The 16,078-nt window shown below is 42.6% G+C and overlaps 1 protein-coding gene across 9 annotated transcripts in view; it reads right to left on the bottom strand.

Moving 5' to 3' along the window:
* Positions 1 to 16,078, bottom strand: part of NDST2 (N-deacetylase and N-sulfotransferase 2) — a 240,805-nt gene that overhangs the window by 129,645 nt on the left and 95,082 nt on the right. For 8 of the 9 annotated variants that reach the window (XM_050960095.1, XM_050960088.1, XM_050960085.1 and 5 more), the window contains one exon: positions 12,077 to 12,160. The exons of the other annotated variant lie outside the window; for it this stretch is intronic. The gene's annotated coding sequence lies outside the window, so the exon portion shown is untranslated. The remainder of the gene's footprint in view (positions 1 to 12,076; positions 12,161 to 16,078) is intronic. 9 annotated transcript variants of the gene reach the window in all.

Below are 16,078 nucleotides of genomic sequence, written 5' to 3' on the forward strand. Positions count from 1 at the left end.
GAATCAATAAAAAGAACAGGAGTACTTGTGGCACCTCAGAGGCTAACAAATTTATTTGAGCTTAAGCTTTCACGGGTTACAGCCCACTTCATCGGATGCATAGACTCGAACATACAGCAAGAAGATATTTATACATACAGAGAACATGAAAAGGTGGAAGTATGCATACCAGCTCTAAGAGGCCAATCCATTGAGATGAGCTATCATCAGCAGAAAAAAAACAAACTTTTGAAGTGATAATCGAGATGACCCATAGAAGGTGTGAGGATACTTAAAATGGGGAAATAGATTCAATTAGTGTAATGGCCCAACCATTCCCAGTCTCTGTTCAAACCTAATTGTATCTAATTTGTATATTAATGCAAGTTCAGCGGTCCCTCTTTGGAGTCTGTTTTTGAAGTTTTTTTGTTGCAAAATTGTCACCTTCAAGTCTGTCACTGAGTGGTTAGAGAGGTTGAAGTGTTCTCCCACTGGTTTTTGAATGTTATGATTCCTGATGTCAGATTTGTGTCCATTTATTCTTTTGCGAAGAGACTGTCTGGTTTGGCCAATGTACATGGCAGAGGGGCATTGTTGGCACATGATGGCATATATCACATTGCTAGATATGCAGGTGAACGAGCCCCTGATGGTGAGACTGATGTGATTAGGTTCTATGATGGTGTCACTTGAATAGATATGTGGACAGAGTTGGCATCGGGCTTTGTTGCGAGGATAGGTTCCTGGGTTGTGTTTATGTTGTATGGTGTGCGGTTGCTGGTGAGTATTTGCTTCAGATTGGGGGGCTGTCTGTAAGCGAGGACAGGTCTGTCTCCCAAGATCCATGAGAGTGAGGGATCATCTTTCAGAATAGGTTGTAGATCTTTGATGATGCGCTGGAGAGGTTTTAGTTGGGGACTGAAGGTGATGGCTAGTGGTGTTCTGCTTTTTTCTTTGTTGGGCCTGTCTTGTAGCAGGTGACTTCTAGGTACTCTTCTGGCTCTGTCAATCTGTTTTTTCACTTCAGCAGGTGGGTACTGTAGTTTGCAAAACACCATCTACAAGCAGACATACAAAAGAGTGCCACAAGTACTCCTGTTCTTTTTGCGGACACAGACTAACACGGCTGCTACTCTGAAACAATACAAAAAAAGTGGGGGTCTGGGCCTGTCACTATGCATGAATGTGTCTCGGGAAAAGTGTCTCATACACAGTTACAAAAGTACAGGCAGAACCTGAAATGGCTGACTGTAACTCCAAGGTCCCAAGCCCTGGCTAACAAACACAGTTAGGGACAAGCCAACAGTTACAACCATCTTATTAATATTAAAAATCACAGGGCTAGTTCCTTCCACCACCACTTTGTGACCACATTGATTCTGCCAATGGTCACATTCCCCCCATCCCACCCCTCCCAGCTGCAGACCCCTAAGCTGGTGTAACACTTGGTGGGGGACAACAAGGCCAAGCATTTTCTACAAGTTCAATCCTCAAAGCAACAATCATTATCAGGAAAAAAGAGCATGCTATTGCCATGGAAACAGCACAAAAATACTGTTAACAGATCAAGCCGCTCCGGGAGTAGAGACACGGATCACACTGCAGAGAAGTTATTGGAATTTAGTTTCACAAACAAGAGGGGTTAGGATATTCAGAAGGCCCACAAGGAACACTGTCAGCCCAGATGTCTCCACCTCTTCCCAGATTTTACTGGGCCCAGGCCAGCTTTTTAACACTGACTCCCTTCCTCTGCAATGTGAACTTGAGTATGGTGTCCTGTTAAGAAAACCAATTCTTCTTCAACACCTGAGCTGGGGAAGAAGGATAAATTGCACAATTTGGCTAAAATTACTCCTAAATTTGTTCTTTATATAAAATCCTTGCGGACATGGGGCTTTACAGACAAATAAAGCACCAAGGCTCTGCTGCCCCAAAAGTTTACTAAGAGTCAAAAACTGATGTTTGTTGCCGCTACAGAAAAAAAACCAAACCCATGTTCTGGTGAAGTGCAGAGCCTCAGGCTCCTTAGTCCAGAGGGACGGAGTGGAAAAAATGGAACGTGATCATATAATTCAAAATGGTATTATAATAGATACTCACAAGGAGGGCCAAATTAAAGTAGCAAGGGAAACTTTAATTCTGATATTTCCAACTTCTGAGTGCTTGACTCTGAAACCTCAATAATGTTCTTTTAACATAGCTGTTTTTTTGTGCGTGTATGTAATAACAGCTATAGTTTTGCTTTTTGCTTATTTCCCATTCCCGCTAAGAGCCCTTAACTGAATATAAACAGCACGGCCTGTTGGAGCTCTAAGGAGAATGCGATGGATCGTTGTAGTTGAAAAACATCAGTCAATGAGAATGCCACACATCCGAAAAATGGCTTCAGATTCTGTCAAATTTGTCAGAGAGGAAGAATTGCCAAGTGCAAGCAGTACACAGTACGGACTCCTCGTGTTTATTAAAGTTAGATGATATCAGCAACTAATAAGCATCCCATGCTCTGAAGCCCCAATTTTGACAAGTCATCTCAAGCATCTTGCATGATACTAGGGAATTCCAATAGACTAGCAAAGTCTTATCAATGAAACTGTTAGATCAGGATGTTTGCTCCTCCCTAAAGTCTAATTCTCCATTCTCACAAAAAAATCTCATATTAAAAAAGAGATACGGGACACTGGTAAGCCAAAAGCATGACTTATTTCACAGGTGTGTTGTGAGGCTTAATTTATGTCTGTAAAGCCTTTGTGTTGCGTCTCTCCTCTATTGTAAGAGGCTCTCAGTATTATCAATAAGGTCCTCTCTACACTAGAAAGAGTTAGCCAGTATAGCTAGATCAGCAAACCTCCCTACTGGAGAGACAGTCAGTGTAACTATGTTTACACTAGGGCTTTTGCTGGCATAGCTGTGTTGGTTTGGGTTTGATTTTTTCACGCTCCTAACTGACATAGCTATGCTGGCAAAACTTTTAGATGAAGATCAAAGCTAAGTGCTGTGTTGCTTGCAAGCACCCAATTAGGGTTGGAAGGATTCGATTTTTATCAGTAAATGTAGATAAACATTGATTTCACTGTACGTACACATACAAACTGACAGAAAATATTTCCACTGATAATCATCAAAATGTACAGAAAGACAACGTAACAAAAATGATTCTTGAAAACTTATTAGAGTTTGATTTCAGGCTATTTACTTTATACACTGACATATGATGTTGAGAAATTGCGTTTTAATGGTTATGAACCTTTAACTTTTTGCCTCTCAACATCAACTGTCATTCAATAATTATTGTCTGACCTCTCCTAATTTTCCACAGCTGTGAAAATTTAAAATCGATAAAAATCTAAAAATGCTTAAAAGTAAACACTAACATTATCAGTCAAAATTACAAAACAAATCCAAACTGAATTCTGCCAAGGCTACGTATGATGAACATGTAGTGTTTCCACATCCCCAACTCTCTGCATGTTTGTTCAATTTATGCGGACCAAACAAGAAGCTTGTCAGAGGTAGCCCAAGCTCTGGGGTGGTCTAAGTAGGATCTTCTCAGCACTACAGACAGTTAGTTCTATTTGGTTTTGGCAGTGAAATCAGAAGGATCATAAGAATGAAGATAATGCATTTGTCAAGTAAGAGCTGCCAACTGTAATTGCGCATGTCTCCTTTAACAAAGAATACAGAATACTGACAGTAGTAAATGATTGATTATATATGATTTATACAGCTGGCAGGGACATCCATTCTTGTACAAGGATCTAGTTCATTCATGGTATAGTGCAAGAGTCATATTCAGCTTTGCATTGGTCCCAACTATGCCCTCCAAAGCCGCTAAGTATTTTTTTTTCTACCTAGCTTACCCTCCACACTCCCCCCAAGTAATTTAAAACACTAGACAACATCCAATTGTATTTGTTTCCAGTAGAAAGGCAGAACAAGGTGCCTCCCACACCAGGCTTTCCAATGTCTTGGGTTGTCATCTCTCCTCTTCTCCTAGTCATTTCTAGCATCATTCTGTGTTGGTTTGGCAGGCCTACAGCCATCAGCAGTAAAGCATTTACATTCTGCTTTTCCCCATGATTATCTTGTTAGAAGCATAAACCAAATCTTATCACCGGAGGGCTTGTTAATGGAAGGGAAGGAAGCAAGAGCATCTCACAGCATTTCTAATCTTTCCAGAGAAAAAGAAGAAAAAGAGACACAAAGATGAAACCAACATATTAAACGTTCCAGCTCATGCCTGCAATCAAAGGACCACTTCTGCACATGGAAAGGAGTCAGTCAAAGCTCTTCCCATGGCAACAAGGTAACACACAAATTCTTGAGAACTTAGCCAGCTTCAACCTCTAACTACTGTCCCACATCTGCCCTGAGATTCCACCAGACTTCACTGCAGCTGCAACCTGACAGAAATAAGTCCCAATGCTCCTGTCATAAACAGATAGTTAAGGGTTAATGTCTCTTTTACCTGTAAAGGGTTAACAAACAGGGAACCAAACACCTGACCAGGGGACTAATCAGGAGACAAGATACTTTCAAATCTCGGTGGAGGGAAGCCTTTGTTTGTGTTTTTGGGGTTTTGCTTTGTTCTCTCTGGGCTCTGAGAGTGACCACTCGTACCTACAGGCTCTCTAACCTTCTATTCCAATTCTGTGAGTACAAAAGTAGAAAGGTGGTATAGTCTTTTTATTTGTTTTCCTTTATTTGCAAATGTGTAGTTTGCTGGAAGTATTTTAAATTGTATTTTGCTGGGGGGGAGGCTTCTTTCTAGTTTCTATAAGCTGACAGACCCTGTAACTTTTTACCATCTAAATTGCAGAGATAAACTTTTACTTTTTTTTCCTTTCTTTTTATTAAAAGTTTTGCTTTTAAGACCTGTCTGATTTTCCCCCCTTGTTGAGGCTCAAGGGAATTGACAGGGAAGGAGAAGGGAGGGGAAGGGTGAAATCCCTTTGTTTTAGATTCACAGAGCGTGAATCTGTCTCTCTCTCCAGGAGACCTAATTTCTCTGTGTTGTGATTCAAGGAGTTTGAATCACAGTAATCTTCCAGGGTAACCCAGGGAGGGGAAGGCTGGGAAAGGCAACGGTGAGGAAAGGGGTTTACTTTCCTTGTGTTAAGATCCAGGGGGTCTGGGTCTTGGGGGGTCCCCAGGGAAGGTTTTGGGGGGACCAGAGTGTATCAGGCACTGGAATTCCTGATTGGTGGCAGCTTATCAGATCTAAGCTGGTAGTTAAGCTTAGAGGAATTCATGCTGGTACCCCAATTTTTGGACTCTAAGGCTCAGATTGGGGAAAGATACCATGACAGCTCCAGTTCCAAATAGCCACTTTTTTTCCAAATTTAAACACTCCCTGTCTCCCACATCCCAGAGAGTCTTTTCTCCAGCAGAGATTTCCGTATTCCTTCTGGAAAGGACCCTCACCACATCTGGCAGCAGAAGCATAGGATATTCTAATACCCACAGCACCAAAGTCATGCACCACAGCTTATCACTAGGGCAGAGATGTATTTCACATCTGTGGAAGATTACAAATTAGCCATGTATTTCCCCATGCACCCAACCAGCTCAGGCCCACGCATGAGACAGTTTGAATCTGGAATCTCGGAGCTCTGATTTCAAAGACTGAAGCTACTACAGTTCAGGGAAGTAAATGATTTTACAATTAAGGAAAGTTGTTTTCCACATGAAGGAAGGTTTAATCCATTATTCCAGCTTAGACAGGTGTATCCTGTTGCCTTCACTGAAAAAATCAAGCTAAACCTTCACTAAAAAAACCCTAAAAATTAATCCCCCATCTATTCTATTATCTAAGCAAATATAAAGTTATTAATAGCAAGTAATTCATATACTGCATGATACAGTTTTTACCATAAGAATTCTGTATAATCCACAACACATATACCAGACCTATTCAATATAATGCCGTATCACACCTGAAATATTCACTAAGTATGTATGACAGTGCAGATTAATTTACAGCTGCTACTCTGACCTTAACCTCGTCTCAGAAATTGGTCTCTAAAACATACTTGACTGTACTGTAGGGACTGAGGAGGACACTGGCCCAAGGTTTGGGACCTGCTACAGTCACTCCTGGACCAGTTTAAAAAAACAAACATACAAAAAAAACAAGAGTTCAAACCAATGCAAGTCTGGCATAGTTAAAAAGTACGATATCTTGTGAACTAGCAGGGATAGAGATAAATGCTTTATCCCACTGGAAAGCTGAGCATTCCCACTTTCACTCAGAAACTATTTCCTTGCCTTGGTAGGATGCAAGATACTGGACCTTTAAAAAAATTAAAATAAACCTACTTGATTCTAATTTCTATCTCATTTTCCCTTCCCTCCCAACCTACATGAATTCTGAATGTTAGCGGGTATCCTTAAGGTTCTAGAGCTGGAGATTACCACTTTCTACCAAGTGAAAGTTTGGAATCTTAGCTCCGTTTCAAATGGCATACGGCTGGCATATCATCAGTCTGCGGAGTAGGCTGAATTACACTTTTAATTTGGAGCTGGGAGCTTTGTCTCCAAAGCGAGAGCCATGTAGTATCCTCAATGCCCAGATGTACTCCTACTGATATCAAAGAAGGTTTGCACAAAGATCAAGGATAGCATATGGACATTTGGTAGAAACTGTATTTTAACTAGTGAAGTTAATGATTGCCTGCAGCTCACTCAGTGGGAAAACATGATGCTGTACACGTTTAGAACCACAGTTGTCCTTGCCATGTGTTTCTGCAAGCGTGTCTTCCTTTCGTCTCCCTGCACATATCCCCGTTTTGGCCTCTCTTCAGACTGTTTGCACTGTTTCTTTCCAGGGATAGAGATGACCTGAAATGTTATGGGGTCCAACTCCTAGTCCTCCCTGCAGCTACTTGTCATTGCCTCCCTCTGAACTTCACTTTAGGCCTCTCTCCATTTGTCAGACAGCAAACAGCGAGTGCGTCATCTTCTCTCCTCTCCCCAATTCTGAGTTGGAGCAGCAACATTTTTCTCTTGTTCCCTTTCTAGGCCTTTATCAGACCAGCCATCCACTTCTTCTACAGCTACTCTGTGTCTCTCACCCACCTTCCAGCTCTTTTGCACTAAATAAGAAAGCAGCTGGCTGGGGGTGCAGAGGAGAGGCAGTTATATGCTGATGCATAGTGGAGCCATTTGTCTGGTTAATCCCGATATCAAACAAGGTTCTGGCATGCTAACTAGTTATGTGACTCCCAAGCGGTTGGCACCCAACTTCTTAGAGGAACAAGTGGCATTCAGCCACCAGAGATTGAGCAACAGGTCTGTGATGCCCTTAGATATCTAGGACTGCACATGCTGACAGGTACAAGTAACATGTTGAATCCCATTCGTGATGGGGATCAGAGATTGCAATTATTCACCATGAACAAGGAATTCCCAGTAAGTGTGGGTCATATGCTCACGTTGATTAAGTCCCTTAAAAAAATTAAAAAAAGCCTTGACTGGCCGGAAGAGAAACCTGAAAGACTGTTTTTTGCCCTCCCTGTACCTCTGGAGCAGGAGGTAAAAGGTAGAGAAATTCAAAGATATGACTGCCACAGCTACCAGAACTCAAGTGCCCAATGTATAACCCTGAAGTGAGGCGAGGGAAGGATCCTGACAGCATGCTGAGAGTGACTAATGCCCCTATTACTGAGAATGCATTTTACATGAAAGCATGCTAGCACATGACGGACAGCCTGCCGAAGTGGTGCCAGGTTCACCTCTACCTGTTGTTTCACTGGTCACAGCCTTGATAGCGGGATGGGTCAAGGCTGCAAGACTCCAGCCACCACAGCAGGAAAGATGTTCATGGTGCTGGTTTTGATCCACAACGTCTTTATGGTTTGTGTCCTGGCTATCTTTGAGACTCCCCTTCAAACTCTTACTGAACAGTTATGATCAGTGAGGTCTCTGGAGTGGGTAGTGCCCAGATTTAGCCATCTGGGAGCAAATATTTCTCAATGAGTGGTCCCTGGCTCCAGAACTCACTCCTCCCCACCCCACACTTTGTCCAATAGAGGCCAGGTTCGCTGACCTTCAGAGCACATTACAGTGTGTCTATTTATTCAAGCTATATGTGGCAGGGCAGGGAGAAGGGTGAATTAAATAATTAAATGGGAAGAGATATTTTGGGGGGGTGAGAAGAGGCAAGGGAGAGGAGTTCTTTCAGCAGCCCCAACATTTTGTAAGTATAGATGATTTCAGGAATAGATTTTATGCTTTTGTTTTATATGCACTTAGATATATTTATGGTAAGGAAATGATATAATCTGGAAAAAAGTACACAGTAATAAAGACAAACTAAACATGCGCAATGGGGGCAGTTACATAACCATAACTCAGAATTTCCTGAATTTTAAATAATGTTTAAAAGCTCAACCATAACACATTAACAAATTTTTATATAACCACCACCACCCTCACAAAACATAAGGAACAAAACACTATGAACAGGTGATCAGTCAGTTTGACTGGGAGCTTGTTTCTGCAATCAAAGCCATTTGTCTGAACGTGCAATGAAGAATTCAAATGAAGCTGTATGTATTTTAACGTGCAGATCATCTGATACACACAAAGACTGCATGCATGTCTTTACTACTATCTATGGCCTTTACGACAAAACAGTCTTCACTAAGGACAAAATGCTCTGCCAATCTGAAAATAAGCCTCTTTTGGTTCCAAAAAGTAACGTTAACCAAAAAAAAAAAAAAAATCTCCTCACCACTAAAATTCTAGTTTTTCCTACTGTGATGAAACCACAATACTCAAAAGCAATGTTGTCATTTTTTTCACACATGGGGGAGGCAGGAAGAGAATCACCTTTGGGATAGAAAAGAGCCTGAAAAACAAGAGCCTGAAAAACATCACCTGAAGGCTAAATTTGTGATGTGTGTGTTTTTATGTGCTTTCCATGAAAATGCCGCCTCAGTCAGAACTTTAAGATCCCTAGTACAACACTGTAATAAAAGAAGAATTCCTTCTAAATAAAAATATTTTCAAAAGCTTTTCCTGAGCATCCATGTCTTTAAAAACAGCCCATTGAGGATCACAATGGTGTGATGGGAGGTACAATATTCCCCTTCTCTAGCAGTATCTGCCAAAGACTGGGTCTCTCACATGGAAGTACAGAAAGAATATTACTAAGTAACCAGGCAAGTCCACTGTATGACAATCTATAACATGTACTTGCAATATCTGACACAGTACTAAATTCCATAGCTCTGAGATTTGCAAGGTGAAGAAAGAATTAGTGCCTGGTGAATTTCATCTCATTTCATCTCATTTATTTTTTCTGGTGATGCTGAACTTAAAGTTTGTATTATTGTTTTCATTATCCCTTTTAAAACAAACAGTCTCCTGCAGCGCCAAGCTAAAGATCTTCCAGGAGATTCTAAGCAACAGCTGCAGCATCTCAGCCATCTGTTTCATTTATATTTGCTAATGTAGCTCCTGCTGTTTTGAACTGACAATTTTCTCTCTCTTATTCCCTGCACATGGGAAGTCGCCGTGCTCACCAAAGTTTCTCTTTAGTCTTAGCCGTCAAATCACGTCTGGTAACAAAAACGCACAAACAAGGCTCCTTCCCATCCCACTTTTGCTCTATTAAAGTTATCGAGATGTGGATGGGTTTTTATGCTGTTACTTTATAGTTTCAGATACAATCATGAGGGCAAAGTATGGAAAGGGAGGGAAGGGGAAAGAGCAACACAGCAAAAAGGGAGAAGGAAGAAGGGAATTATACTCCCTCCTACTACAGCACTGCTGCGGGGATGATGGGGCTGGAAGCCCTCCAAGCTACCCTCACAACAAGTACACCTTCCAAACACCATTACCTAATGCTAGGATTCAGCCTTTTCAGGCCACTATACCCATTACCCAACTACGGAATTGGCTGTACCATCTGACCACAGCCTTGCTCTCCCTTCTCCTGTACCCAGTGATGACCTCCCTCCTCTTCTTCATAACACTGGGATCAGGATCAGCCCAAGAGCCAGTGTACTTTACAGAAGGCATAAGTGAGTGAGAAGTTCGTTGAGGCAGAACACTAGGGCTCAGAATTTTAAATACCAGTGATTAGGAACCACCATCCTGCTGGGAGATGCTGAGATTATAGCTCTCCCTTACTGTTACCTGTGATGCTAAGAGACACTCTGGGTAAAGACACAGACTGACCAGCTCCTGGAATAGTGGTTAGCCAGCATGAAATGCAATAAAATGGTAGCACAGGGAGATTTGGCTAGCAGCCACCACCAAGGCCAGTTAATGTCACTACTGCATGCCATGGAGCTCATTAAGCAGGTCTCCAAGACAGCAGGAAGATCTAAGGGCTTGCCACTCTGGGAAATGACATTGGGTTGTAACACACAACTTAGCACTTAGTGTACACAAGGACTGTCATCTTTTAAAATCATGTGAGCTGGTCATGGCTAACCTCTCCACAGAGTGTTAAATGTGGTATGTGCTAACATGGCTTTATTTCCCAGCATTGACCAGCCCAACTTGGAAACAGGTATGGACATTAAATACGAAAAGGGCTGCACGCGAACCAAACCAAGATGTGTGACCCTGCATCTCCCCTTCTAATACACCCCCTTCTCAGTGATTGTATTAATTACTACAGTACAAGGCGACATGAGAGGAGCAGGCCCACAGGGCTGGAAACCCTGTGCTAGAACATCCTTTTCAGGTCACAAACACACAGCCCTGCACATCATGCTGATAAGCAGCCGAGGGAGTGCTGGGGAGATATCAGTCATAATCTCTTATCTCTACTGTTCACCGAAGACAACATGAAATTATCCCTCAATCTGCTGTTCCAACACCACTGGCTGGAGCTGGCTCCAGCAGCCATGTGAGACCCATTAACTCTCTCATAGTCCTCAGCCCACCTCTTCTACTACAATATATTCCTATCAGCCACTGTGTGCTACCTTCTGAATAATGGGTAGATAAGTGAGGAGGGAAGAGGAGAGCAGAAGGGAAGGAGAAAAAGATAACTGAGGAGATTTGGAGGGTGAGTGAGAAAAACACATAAGAGGCTCCAACAATCTGGCAGTGAGACATTACCCTTTCCTATCAAAAACCTCTCCTGTGTGCTTGGTGCTGTGTCTGGATTAGTCTGTGCCTTACACCAGGCAGCCAGTCGTTCTCTCTGCATCCAGAGCACAGCTGGCTTCACTTCCTCCCCAGCTTCTGTTCAACATTATACATTTGTGTATGTACCGTACTCTGCCTTCAAAGAATGGGATTCACCTACACCTGGGAAGAGTTGGAACACAGATGCAGTTCATACAATGGAGCATGTGTTAGCTCTCTTAATATGTGGACAATTGTTCCCATCAAGTTGTGGATAGATGTGAATCATTACACACAAAGATCAGATTTGCTTTTAAATTTACTGCTAACTGGCACTAAAAACACAGTTATGGGTATACTCTGGAGAGGCCAAATGCAGCCTTTCAACGTCCCCTTGAATGGCCCTGGCACAAAGCATTCCGACTTTCAAGTGCATATTGGACAGGACAGCAAAGATTACTTATTGACAGCTGCATCACACTCCAGAATGTTATAGTTCCTTTATGTTTTGCAAGAAATATGCATTATCCAGTGAGTCTTCGTTCCAGGCTAAAACGCTATCACTGGCTTGCTTGCCATGCCTCAGTTTACCCAGGTGTAAAATGGTGTACACATTTATCTATTTCACAGAGATACTATTATGTGCATTATGGTAGCATCTAGGATCTCAATCTCACACCAGGAATCCACTGTGCTACACACCGTTCTAACACAGAACAAAAGGACACTCCCTGTCCCAGTAAGCTTTTTAATGTTCGAGAATTTCTAAAGAACTGCAGAGCATTACTTGTACTCTAAGGCACCTCACAAATGGCAACAGACAAGGGAGAGCAGAGTGTATTATGACCTAATGAGGGAAAAGTGAATTCATCACCATCTCCTAGACTGAGAAAATGACCATGTCAGCAACTTGCCAAACCAAAGATCCCAAGAAGAGGGCTGCTCTCATCCTGTCCCTTACCCCACACCATCCAATCCAAAATGATCACAGTTACATCCATTTTTCTCTTACCTCGCTGAGCAGCTGCGTGCAGAGTTGGAGGAAGAGCCAGGCTACATTGCACCAAAAGCAGACTGAGCAAAGGGCACTGTGCACCTGCCAAGAGGAAGAACAGCTTAGTTTAACATACTGATGCCAGGTACAGTGGGGCAGTGATGTTTTCCAGAACAGACACATCCTGTGGTACCAATCTCCATTTGATGAGAGGGAGACCAATCTCTAAGGAAATCATCTGAGAACATCAGCGGTGATAAAGTAACCTGTGTTTTCAGATTCAACTCTGATTTTAAAAAATAGTAGCCATGGAAAATAAGGGAGATATTCGGATTATTTCTATGATTAGCATAGGCATCTGTGTTTACCAGTTTGCTATTGTCCAGCCTGACTGCAAGGAATTAAATGAAAGGAGGCTGTTACAGGGAAACAAACAGGAATCAAAACAATTACAGCTATGAGGTACCTTAAAGGAACAACGGGAGAGTTACTAATTGGGAATGCCCACCTAGCTGGCTCCAGCCAGGCTGGCAAGGTTTATTCTGATCCTGGACTCTGGCCTGGGAAAAGGGGCACTAAACCAGTAAAGACACTAGCCTAGAGAGGAAAGCAGGTGAGCGGGCAGCAGCTGGAAATGAGCCTTGACAGAAAGGGAGAGAAGGCTGCAGGGTCTGTCTCCCACAGGAACAAGGCATCCAGGGTAAGTGGAACTCACCCAAATTGGCAAGGAAAGGATGAACTTTAGGCCTGACACAGGCATATATGCCTTTTGTTGTTTTATCCCTTTTTTTCTGCTTGCTACATTCACCTTTGGTTAAATAAATAATATTTTGTTTGACAAAGCTGGTTTTGAGTTACTTCCATCCATCTCTGGGCCCAGAGGAAAAGGGCAAACAGATGCTAAACACAGGTGGGCCAGTCATGTTACTACATTTGGTAAACGGGGTGTGTGGAGGGGGGCGGTGCAGCACAGAAATTCAGTCTAAGAATGGCACGGACCACGTGGCATGTGATCCACCCAGAGAGGGGTGAAGCTGTACTCCAGAAGCTATATTCAAAAGGAGTCTAAAGCACAGCTTGACCTGTCACTGTGACAGTAGTGTTTTATAATATGGTCACTGCAAACCTCATCATAACGTAGGTATCAGTAACATGGCAAAGCCACACACAGGAAACAAAACCTGCAAGGTAAGAGGAAAACCAACTGTTTACCACTGACAGGCTCATTTTCCTTTCTGTCATCTGCTGAGGAGGCATGGTCTCAACAACAGCAGGCCTAAACAGTCAGTCCTGCACTGCTCCCTGTCTAGTCTCCCCTTGCTAGAGCACACTGTGATACGCCCAGCCTTCACGCACACTTCTTCAGGAACAATTTCCTCTTCACTCAACAACAAAAGCCTTTCAAAATCACAATTGCAGGCGGTTAAAAAAAAAATCCTTAAAAATTCTGGTGGGGAGAAACCTCAACATAGCTGTCTTTTCCACAAAATACCCCTGGCAACCCACCCTACAGCACATGTAAATTGTAGGCCTGCTGAGCCCAGAAATGGAAAATAAAGAAGCACTCAATAGTTCATAGTAGAGAGATATGTCTGTATACAAAGAAGACAGACATCAAAGAGAATGAGTCTGTCCCAAGAAGAAAGCTGTTATTCAAGCATAGGTGAAGTCTGCAGCAGAGCCCAGTACAGGATTATTTGCTTTCTCTCAATATTCCCTAACAAACATTCTGAGCACTGAGCATCCCTGGAGGAAAACTCTGAGCCAAATACTTTATTTTGAGCTTGGCCAGACTGCACATTGCGCAGTCTGCCTATGTGCTAGGTCAGAGGTCCAAGAAGAACAGGATCTTGTTCTCTCCCACATCCTCTTTGCAGCCATTGAGATCTTCTCTTTTGACACTTGAACCATGTGCAAGGAACCAGGCTCCTGTTTGCTGCCCTGCATCCCCAGACACTCCCTAAAAGACTCCCCAGCAAAAGAGAATTTGAAAATGGTGCTCAGGCATCTATTCTCAAGGATTTTATTAGGATCTGGCTCTCTAGACTCAAAAACAGCCCCCAAAAGTAATATACTGAGTTTAGCATGACAGCCAAGGTATGCTCAACACAAAGCACTACAGTACTTAGTACTTACTGGCCTGGATCTTAGCCCTAAGCTCCTTTGAGCTAGTAACCAAGCTTCCCAAAAACATCTACAGTATTTCACTTTGATTATATGAAGCTATATTCTTCAATTGATTCCAGACACCACTTACATCCCTCAGACAGAGAATTCTTCACTCTACTTATTCACTCTACTTGGCACAAGTCAAAATTTATTATCCATTTAAATATATTTAAAATGCACCAATCGCTCCAGGTGCATGGATTTTGCATTAAAGGCAGGTACTGCTGCTTGCAGCTGATAAGACGTACTGTTAACAGTATCCAGCACTGTTTGCATCATGGGGCAACAAATCCATGAGCTTTGAACAACAGACACAATGACTAGATAAAGTGCATATAACTGTGGAGATGGGACAAGAAACCTTGTCCTTTAGCTCCAAAACCACCTCCACTTCCCCTTGAGCTAAGAGAGAACTCCTTTAAGCAGCAGATGTAACTGGGCCTATACTCTATCTTGAGATCAACTGCCAGGAAACAGGGTCATTTGCACAAGCCAGTGTGCTACCCTGGGGGAAGCAGCGAGTTCCTGGCAATCTATGCTGCTTGGCCTGCCCTTCTTTTGGAATATAATACTCTGTACTTATCCAAGGATCTCAAAGCATTTTACGAAGGTGGGTAAATATCCTCGTTCTACAGATAGAGAAACAGAAAATTAAATGACTTGCCCACCGTTGCACAGCAAATCAGCAGCCAACTTGAGATTAGACTTCAGGAGGCTCAGTCCACTAGATCACATTACCCTTATTGTGTTTATAGGGCAGAATTCTGCTCTTAGATCCACATATGCACAGCCCTCACTGAAGTCCATGCGAGTTGCACAAATGTATCTGAGAGCCAAATCTGGTCTTAAATCTAAAGTAATACCGTGCGGATGGGCTATTGCCTTTAGACAGGCTTCCGTGTAGGCTTGACTAGACCTCAACATGTCGGCAAAATGTGAAAAGATTTTTAGAACAAAATCCCCGAACAACAGTGAAATATGACAGATTTTTCCAGGAGCTCTGTTCTGTACCTTCTTATCCACATTATAATCCCTCTCTGCCATCAAATAATGGCAGATATTGTCTGGGATGGATGTAAAATTGAGTTAGTTTGAGCATCCGTTCCCAAACAGCCTTTCTTCCCTATTCCTCCAAAAACAGAACAGAAAGCCAATACCGCCGCTGAGGGGAAACAGTATATACAATCAGCCAGAGATAACCATATTTCTGAAGGAGGGTATCAAATGCCACTTCTTTGGAATGAGACTAAAGGATAGGATTTCACAGTAACAAAGCTGAAATAGCCAGCAGCTGGCCTTGAGGCATGTAGGCCTCAGCTGCATCCGATTACGATGGGCGTCCCTCATGTTGCACCCAAATCTGATTCCATCCCATCCTAGCCGGCTGTTCTCAGTCTTCACGGTAAATAGACATCAAATATTGACTCAGGAAACTGAGGTTAGAGGGAACAGTATTTATGTTAACGGGATTAATCCCACATCTCGTCACGCTTCCTCTGTTATGTTTTGTTTTATAGTCCATCATTTTCATTTTGTGTTCCAAATCCAGGCTAAGGCAGGCTGAGAGCTACACAGGCAGAAGGCATACAGCTCTGCATAATGTAAAATGAAATACAGGCAAAGAGCTAGAACCCCTAGCTTCCACAGGAAGAGAGATATTACACACACATACTGAGTGCCCTTGATTTGGGCACTTTGATTTGGGCACAGAGAGTGTGTCCGAGATACTGACCAAGGGGAGTGAAATCATGAAGTGAGCGAGGTGGGGAACCCAGGTAACGGATGCATTAGAATGACTGGAGTGGAGTTGATGGACAAATGCAAATACAAACCTTAAACTGCTGAGCAAAT

The sequence above is a fragment of the Gopherus flavomarginatus genome, chromosome 6 (assembly GCF_025201925.1).
Source record: "Gopherus flavomarginatus isolate rGopFla2 chromosome 6, rGopFla2.mat.asm, whole genome shotgun sequence".
Lineage (NCBI taxonomy): Eukaryota > Metazoa > Chordata > Testudines > Testudinidae > Gopherus > Gopherus flavomarginatus.